Below are 8,245 nucleotides of genomic sequence, written 5' to 3'. Positions count from 1 at the left end.
TTTTTTTATCAAACATCTTCCAGGGTAAGAAGGCTCCTGGCGTGAGTTTGCGCCTGGGTAGCTTTAGGTTTTCTCGGCAGGTTTGAGAATTGCTGGGATGTAATGGCAAAACGCGATGGAAGCGCAGCGGCGTTACCGGGAAGTCGCTGTTGGTCTGTGCTCCTTCCTACGCGAGCTACGTGGAGCRTTTTCGTGTTTCAAGAGCTCAGAGGAGTTTCTTGGTCATCTCATAGCTTGCCAAGATGGCAGAAAGTCAGTGTGTCCTGAAATCGGTGAATTTCGGTGCACAAAACACCTTCTGTAGACGGTGTGTGAACTTTATGCAGCCTGTTAGTCTCGATTTAATTTCACTCAGTGCGTGTAGTCATATTTTAGTAAAAAAGAGCGTTTTTTTATGATGTTTTTTGTGAATGGATAGTACTGTTATCCTCGAAAATTTTAAGTCYGTTCTGGGTAGCTATCTAAATGGGTTGTCTTTGAATTATGGCTATGCTCGGGCCAGAATTTCAAAACAATTCCTTTTGAATCTGCCATCAAAACTTCTTCCCTGTATTAGTGGATGATATCACTTGAGTGAAACACTGCTAGGATACTCCCTGGTATGCTTTGTCATTAACTCATGCTTATGAAACACGTTCAGGCGCTGCAGGTAAGAATTTATTGTCAAATGTAAACCAAGACAAACCCCCACTTAYTTAGTAATCTGGTGGTCAGAACCTGAAAATGATTCAGCATGACTCTTGAACCAAGAAGCCATCTCTCTCTGACTTCAGGGTTTTGGCCTGTTGTGTACAGTCTCTTGTCCTGTGTTGGGCCATACATTCTATGGCACTGTGTAGTAGCAAGGTTATTCCTTTACCCARTGCAAGAGTTTAGGATTGGGGAGATGGTTGAATTAGGGTTTTTTCTTTTTGTCTTTCTTTTTTTTTTGTGTGTGTTTGGGGTTTCTGATCAGGTTAATCACACCACACTACAAGATACACTTCCAAATTCACATGGAGTTTGCAGTTTGTTTTTTGTATTTGTGAGCCTGGAAAGTCATCTTTATTTCTAGACTAAAACCATTCTTTGCACATMGTTTTCTTTCCCGTACTGGTGTCCAGTATGAATGTTTACTGGGACTGGAATAAAAAAATAGCAGGGCAAGTTCTATAACAGARTGGTTRTGYATRTAATCTTAATCCWGTCAGCCMGTAAAGTCCAGAGAGAATGGCACTCTCTCACTGGTAAACTGGGATTCCCTGTCTTCCAATTGTAAGATCACAGATAAGACCTTAGGACTCTGCTTCCTTGTAGTTATGTTGTTGGCAGTAGATGAGAACAGGCTGAAGAGAAACCAAGACCTCAGAACGTTGTAATCACACATAGCTGATTTAGTTTGTGTTGTGGTATTACTTGTCAGGACTAGAATTCCTTGTCTCCTGCAGCAGATGACATCCTGAATGCACCAGTGAAGGTATTTTCAGTCTGTTTGGCTGATCATCTCTGTGAACTTGATGTATGAAGCAAAATAACATTCTTCATTATATTGGGAAAACTAGACTTTGAGACTGTGTTAGTGTGTGTATCTTTAATCTGAAGGCTGTTAAACATTCAGAATATACCCACTCTTAAGRCATAACTGGCAAATTCTACTTCTGATTTGAAAATGAAAGCAAACAAGTATTTGTGTTTTGGGTTGTCTACTTCTGAAACACCCTGTTTATAAAGTGCTTCTCAAACTGAAGTAGTTTTTGGGTACACAGCCAGTCSCAGAAGGATTACTGTTATGCTGGAGCTCATCATGGCATCTGTGCCATCTGATCTGAGGGCAGCTTGCGTTTGATTGGCAAAACTCTATCCTTGATATGGTTTGCTATGCAGTTGTTTCATGATAACRAGCAAGTTCTTTTATCATGGAATAATGTGAACCTGCATCTTAAAATTGTTTTCTTTCTTGAGGATGAAWTTTTTCCCCAATTTTTTYYCCTCGGAATTGTCAAGAAATTYGTGTTGATTTATGAGCTTGTATCTAAATGCTTGGTACATGCTGTGGCACATTGTCTTGGTCTGAAGTGTCAATGGTGCCTGCTAAAAACACATCCTGTAATTGCTGCAGCATGCTGGCGCTTCCGCTTCAAATGATGATGATGTGGTAGCCGGGATGCATTTATGTAGGAGTAGGGAATCAGGAATGCATAAAATTTGGAAAACKTGGGAATGTTGCATCATTGATACACATCCATTTTATCGCTGCTGTACGCATACATTAAAGTGAGGTAATATAAGTGGCCTAAGTGGTGATCTTGATAGGCTAAAAATAGAATTAATACAGGAGGTGTATGCATGAAATGTCTCATCTGTGTAATCCTTAAGAAAGCTTGTGCCTGCTGTGTTTTATGGTCTTTTGATTAAGCATAGCACAAGCYAGCATCATTATGTTGGAATAATTTATTAGAAAATCTTAAGTGGAGTTGGCATCCTGGAAGCTAAAGGCTGAAGGTGGCAAAACCATTTATTGGTACTTAAGTACAGATAGAAGGTTTCCATTGACAGTGGTAGAGTGGAGGCTGAATAACTATTTTCCTCAGGCTATAGCCTCCGGCAGGGTTCCTAGATGTATAATTAATTGCAACTTTAACTCCCCTTCTCCAGATGCTCATAGAAGGAAATGCTGCTAACCCTGGAAATACAGTATTTTTCAGGTATTTTTTGGTGTAATGTGCATCAGTGAGGACTACATGGAAATCTCCATTAGTTTAATTGAAGGTGGTTCAGGTGAAGAGTTACAAAGCTTGCTTATTACCTTGTTTTTAAGCTACTGCTTTTTTTCTTTTGAACTTAGTTTGAATTTTAAAAACAATTCTATATAAAGATTGGAATTAAGTTTTCTTCTCAGGATGAAACCCACAACACTTTTACAGACTGTCTTGGAATTTGTTTGCTGGGATTTCTCAAAATAGTTGAATAATTTGAAGTGATGTGATTCAACTCATGCTTTGAGTGAATGTCTRATAGTAAGTCTGGATTTGTGTGTTTAGGGGCTCAGAAAGTTAAGATTAGCTAGCTAATGAAATTCAGTTGATGTAAGCTTACTTGAAATGCTTTAAACCTTTGTAAATGCTCTCTMTGTGTATTGAATTGCCTTTTTTACTGTATTTTCAGCTTAACTGTTGTGCATATCTAGGGCTAGATTAAGCCCTGCCTCGGGTAGGTAATTCAGCACAACTGTCTCAGTGGTTGGAAGGATTGTATTGAGCCAGAAGGCAGTGGTTGATTTTTAAATCATGGTACTGCAGTAATGGAATTTGGGAAGCACTAGTATTGAAGAGCTTAAGTGTTTTTTTATAAGAATAAAATACTTAGCATCAGATGAAAGCTGTCATCACTTCAATTCTATGTAAGATTTAGCTTATCCAAGTAGTCAGAAGTGACATTTCTACTATGWAATTAATGTTGTCAAAATGAAAATGTGGGTAGGTTTCTTAATTGGGTAGGTTTGGTACTCTTTGTTGAAGACCAACATCTATTGATAAAGTATTGGATGTGTTTAAGGAATTGGTAATTCTTTAATGAGAGAGGAAAAGTRATGCTTCCTTAACTAGAAAGTTTGGACTGTGGTAACTTAAAAATTTCTCTTGTTAATTGAACACACTGCTTGTGACAGGTTCCTAGTCAGCATAGAACTTTAAATGTGTGTATTGGAGTGGGAARAGAATGGGGATTGTTATCTGGCTTAAGTAATTTACAGAACTTCAGAGATCAATATTCCATTAGATGGGTACTTTTTGCATACTTAAAGAAGATCCTCCAGTATATCAAGGATTTATGTGGGATAATGTATACAGAGTAAAAAGGTTGCCCAGCCCTTGTATCTTTATGATCATTCCAGCTTTTAGAGATCTGGTTTTGAAAATAAGTCAGTGCTTTTGCTATTACTGCTAGTGTCTGCCTTCTACAGAAGGCCTGATGTGGAACTCCAGGGAACAAGCTCCCTTCAGCTTCCTGCCCAGTCTGTAACCAGTTCTGAGGCTTTTCTCTGTGCTCACATTATGGGTAAAGGAGTAAAGAAGGATGTAAACAGCTGTAAGCAGCAACTGTTGGATACTGAGCAGTGAACTGYCCCTTGCCAAAGGCGTCCCTCTGTTCCTTACGGGGCCAGTTCCAGCCTGGTGTTACCCCTACCCTTGGGTGTGTTCTCTGCATTTGCTGGGTTGAACTTAAAGGAGAGAGAGGATTGAGCTTCTTACTCTGAGATGTCATGTTACAGCTGGTAAGGAGGAGTGGGAAAGGGTTGAGCTTTTGTGTAATTCAGGTTGGGGTATTGATACATCATCCCTGATAAATCTTTCTGTTGCAAATATGAAGKCTTTGCCACTTTAACTGTCTGCCTGTGTTCTTATTTAGGTCCCTCCCCTGTGCATCAGAGCTGGCAGATAGGAACTTGCAGTTTGCACTTCAGCGTTACGTCTGGTCTCTCAGAATAAGCTGACTTTTGTTGATGGTTTTAGGCTAAGATGCTATAGCTTATATTGGAAAGGCTGAGTTACCTCATGCTTTTTTCCCTGTGATTGATTTGATGTAGTAACTTGATGGTATAATGTGCAGAAAAAAAATTAGGAAATGAAAGCAGCAGTGTGAATATACGTGTGTGTGTGTGTATTACTGCAGTCACTAGTGCTTTTTTAAATGTGGTCGCTTTTTGTCAAGTTGGTTTTAGCAGATGAGAGTCTTAAACTGTTGAGTTGCACATGCTGGACAGTACTGTAAACTTTTTGAATATAAATGTAATGCCTCAAACTCTAAATGAAAAAGGCAGATTTTTTTAAGAAAAACAGTTCTCTTTGCTGGTCTTCTATAGGGCACTGTTCTGATTAAATGTGATAGTTGTGTTGGGGGAGCTTTGAAAAAAATAGTTAAAACTATATTTGCAAGTTTAAATTGGTGTTTGTGCCTTTAGCAACTCTTTGTAAAAAACTTCGATGTGGACAAGGTTTAATACTGAAAAATGAGCCAAATAGAGCATTGCAGGATACAGGACTGAAAGCAAAATAGATAGGGAGATTTTTAYCAACAGTGAACTTCAGTATTAAATTTTTGTGTAAAGGAAGCCTTTGTTCTGAACTTCATCCCTTTGACATGTGTGATACACTAGACATCTTCAAGATCTCCTGCTGTTTTTTCTGCTGTGTGATAGGTTTTTATTCTGGCCTTAAGAAAGGAAGATGGGAGGATTGTGGACTGCTKTGCAAATGTTATGGCCCAGTAGAATAAGGTGGCCAACCAACATTTAATCCTTTCCACAAACATCTGGACACCAGAGTTAGGAGCTGAACTGAGTGCAAATGCTGAAGTGCTTTAGGTTTTTGTTATGTGAATGCATGAAAATTGCATTAAGTGCTTGGTTAACTTATTGTGAGCTTTCTCTGTAACCTAGATTTAGGTTGGCCAGATGTTTATTACCTCTGTGAACTCTTCTAAGTTTCTAATAAATGTAAGTGCCCTGCTTTAAGGAACTATTTCTTAACCTTTGTTGGTCTATTTGAGTAGTAAGGCCAGAAAATTCTCTTAAATCAGAAAAATGCAAGGTTTGTTTTTCTTTTTAGCCTTAGTTTTAATTTTTTCTTGCCTTGAGTAGTATAGGAGGATCTTCTGCATTACAATTTGCCACATGAGCAATGACCCCCTTAGACTCCCTGCTTCAGGATCTTCTGTTCATAAAGATGTGTTTAAACAGCTTTTTCAAAAACTTTTTCCTCCTATTTTTTTTCCTCTGTACGTCACTGTTCTCTAGATAGCTGAGGTGAAACTCAACTGTAAGAACAGTTGCACTCCAGATAGTTTTGTGTTTTGTTTTGGTGGTGGTTGGTTTTTCTTACACTGTTGTCTTGATGTGAGCTGATTTTGTGTGTAGCTGTATCTAATCCAATAGACAGGCCCTTAGAACGATTATGAAGAGTAGTTACACAAATAGCATAATATGGTAGGGTAGTTTCATATGCTGTAGCTAGGGCAGTGTAGTAAATCCCACATAGTTATGTTCATAGAATGCAGCCCTATGGTATATTGTAAAAACTTGCACATACATCTTTGTATTCATACAAAATATGGATTGGTAAAAGTCAAGCTGCTCATCATCCCTAAAAAAAAAAAACTTGTGCTGTACACTACCAGTCTCCAAAGTTTCTGTTTGGCAAACAGAAGTTTCTTCTGTTTCTTGGCAAACTCTGAGAGTCTGATCACATCAAGTCCAAGGTGTACCGATGCCTCTTTTTGTCGATGGGTCAGATGCTGRTGGCTGAGGTTCTGCTCTTAAGTTACCGTGCCTTTCACAAGCTGCAGGGCAGCATGTTGAGAGGCTCTTGCATAATGCTGCCAAACATCAGCATCTAAGGAATATTAAGCCAGCATTTGTGTGAAACTGTCTAGCACAATGCCCAAATCGCTTCTGAGGGGTAGCCATCAGGCCAGAGTGCCTTACTTTGAATATAAGCTTCTTTCCAACTGCATCAGTTTACATTTGTAGGTWCTGAATTTCATCTATCTCTTTGTTTCCCAGTCATTCTGTTTCATGTAGAGTGGCGCATCTTGCTGTTTCTCCTGTGGCCTGTTTACTTTAGTTATCCTCTTCTCTGAGGACTGCTGAGTCCTGGGATGCGGGACCAAAGATCACTGTGATTCTTRCAGGAAAAAATTCCAGGGGAAAAGCATGTTACATTTCAATATCCCGATATTCAAAAACTTGGAAATGCCAGAATTAAAATACTCAGCTGTTACTGAATGGCTCAGTAGTTAACCAGTGCTTTTCTTGACACTTTCCCCTTCAATGTACACAGTCCTCATTCTACGTTGAGCATAGGAATGTTTTAATAAGCTCTGCTGTTTTCAGGGTATGGTAATTGTTATAATGCCTCAGAATTTATGTGTCTAAAGCAGTAAAATTTTTTTCATCTAGAGTAAGATAGCTTTTGTGATTTTGGTTACTTTGGAGGAAACAAACCATACTTTTGAATTCTAAGCATAGCTACAGGTGTGTAGTGGCCACCTTTTTTTTTTTTTTTTTAAGTTTGTTCAGAATGCCTTTAGGGAGTGACCAGAAAGCAAAGCCTATAACTGCATTCCTTTTCCAGCTGGATCTGTCCAACTACTTGGCAAAACATTGGAATAAATAGAGAGCCATTTTAGTTGCAGTAACTCTGAAATTTCCTGAAAACCATTACCTGCATTGTACACCTTCCAGATTTGAGAACAGATGAGAAGAGCTGTGGACAATACTCTCATTCACAAACAGTTTGTGTACTGAAAGGTAGCTTCTTTGMAGAGATAGTAGGTAGTCACCTGAGTAGTTTATATCACAGTCTRAGTACACCTTGTGACTTAATTACAGTTGCACAGCAGTCTGGCATTTCCTTCCTTGAGTGCAAGGTTTAAAACACGAATATTTCTGTTTGTCTTTTTTTATACCACACTGGCATTGTGGCTAGACATTGTATAAACAATATGTGGGGTGTAGCCTGAAGATCCAGTACTAAGAACTGAAGGGAGAACCATGAAAAATAAAAGCAGGAAAGTCAAAATAGGAAGAATCGCAACTGTTACATTCCTCGCTGTGTTTTGGGTTTCTTAAAAACCTTTCTGTGCTCTTTGTCCTTGCTGTTTTCTGTGACTGCTTTTCYTGTATTTTTTCTGCATAGTTGCTCTAATGTCCTTTTTTAATCAAGAGGAACCTACATCATTCTGTACCTTGCACTGCCATTACACATTGCTTTTATCTATTTATTATTAGCCAAAAGGCCAGTTTGTTTGAATCTGATAATTTTTAGCTGAAAAATTTTGTGATGTCTATGCCATTGCTTTCTTACTCAGTTTAGAAATCCATATTCAGTGGCCTTTCAAACTGTTATTTTCTGCTTCTAGGTGTAATTAATTTCCATGCTGAAACAAATGTTTCAAATGCAGGTGTGTGGGATGAGGCAATAGTTCTTTGCTGCTTGACACTTCTTAATCTTCAAACAGGCTTAAATGTTCTTTCCCTCCCTTTATAGCTGCTTCCAATCCGTCCTTCTTTTTGAAAGCTGTTTTCAGCTGAGAGCTAATGAGTAAGACTAATGCAGTGATGAATTTTTGGATGCCTGGAGTATGAAATATCCCATTTGACAGATCATTAGACAAGCAGTCAAGTTAATAAATGTTGATTTTTTGATTGGCCTAAGTGTTCTTTTTTTCTCATTCTCCTTTTTTGGTTGGATTGTTTTTTGTGGGGGGC

General features: G+C 38.6%; 1 protein-coding gene across 2 annotated transcripts in view; it reads left to right on the top strand.

Moving 5' to 3' along the window:
* The window catches only part of UBE2D3 (ubiquitin conjugating enzyme E2 D3), a 22,014-nt gene that overhangs the window by 1,368 nt on the left and 12,401 nt on the right, over nucleotides 1-8,245 (top strand). The window lies entirely within an intron of this gene.

The sequence above is a fragment of the Malurus melanocephalus genome, unplaced genomic scaffold (genome assembly GCF_030028575.1).
Source record: "Malurus melanocephalus ecotype Western Australia unplaced genomic scaffold, MMel_1.1 scaffold_688, whole genome shotgun sequence".
Taxonomy (NCBI): domain Eukaryota; kingdom Metazoa; phylum Chordata; class Aves; order Passeriformes; family Maluridae; genus Malurus; species Malurus melanocephalus.
Note: the sequence above shows the minus strand (reverse complement) of the source record. Positions and strands in the feature narration are given on the sequence as shown.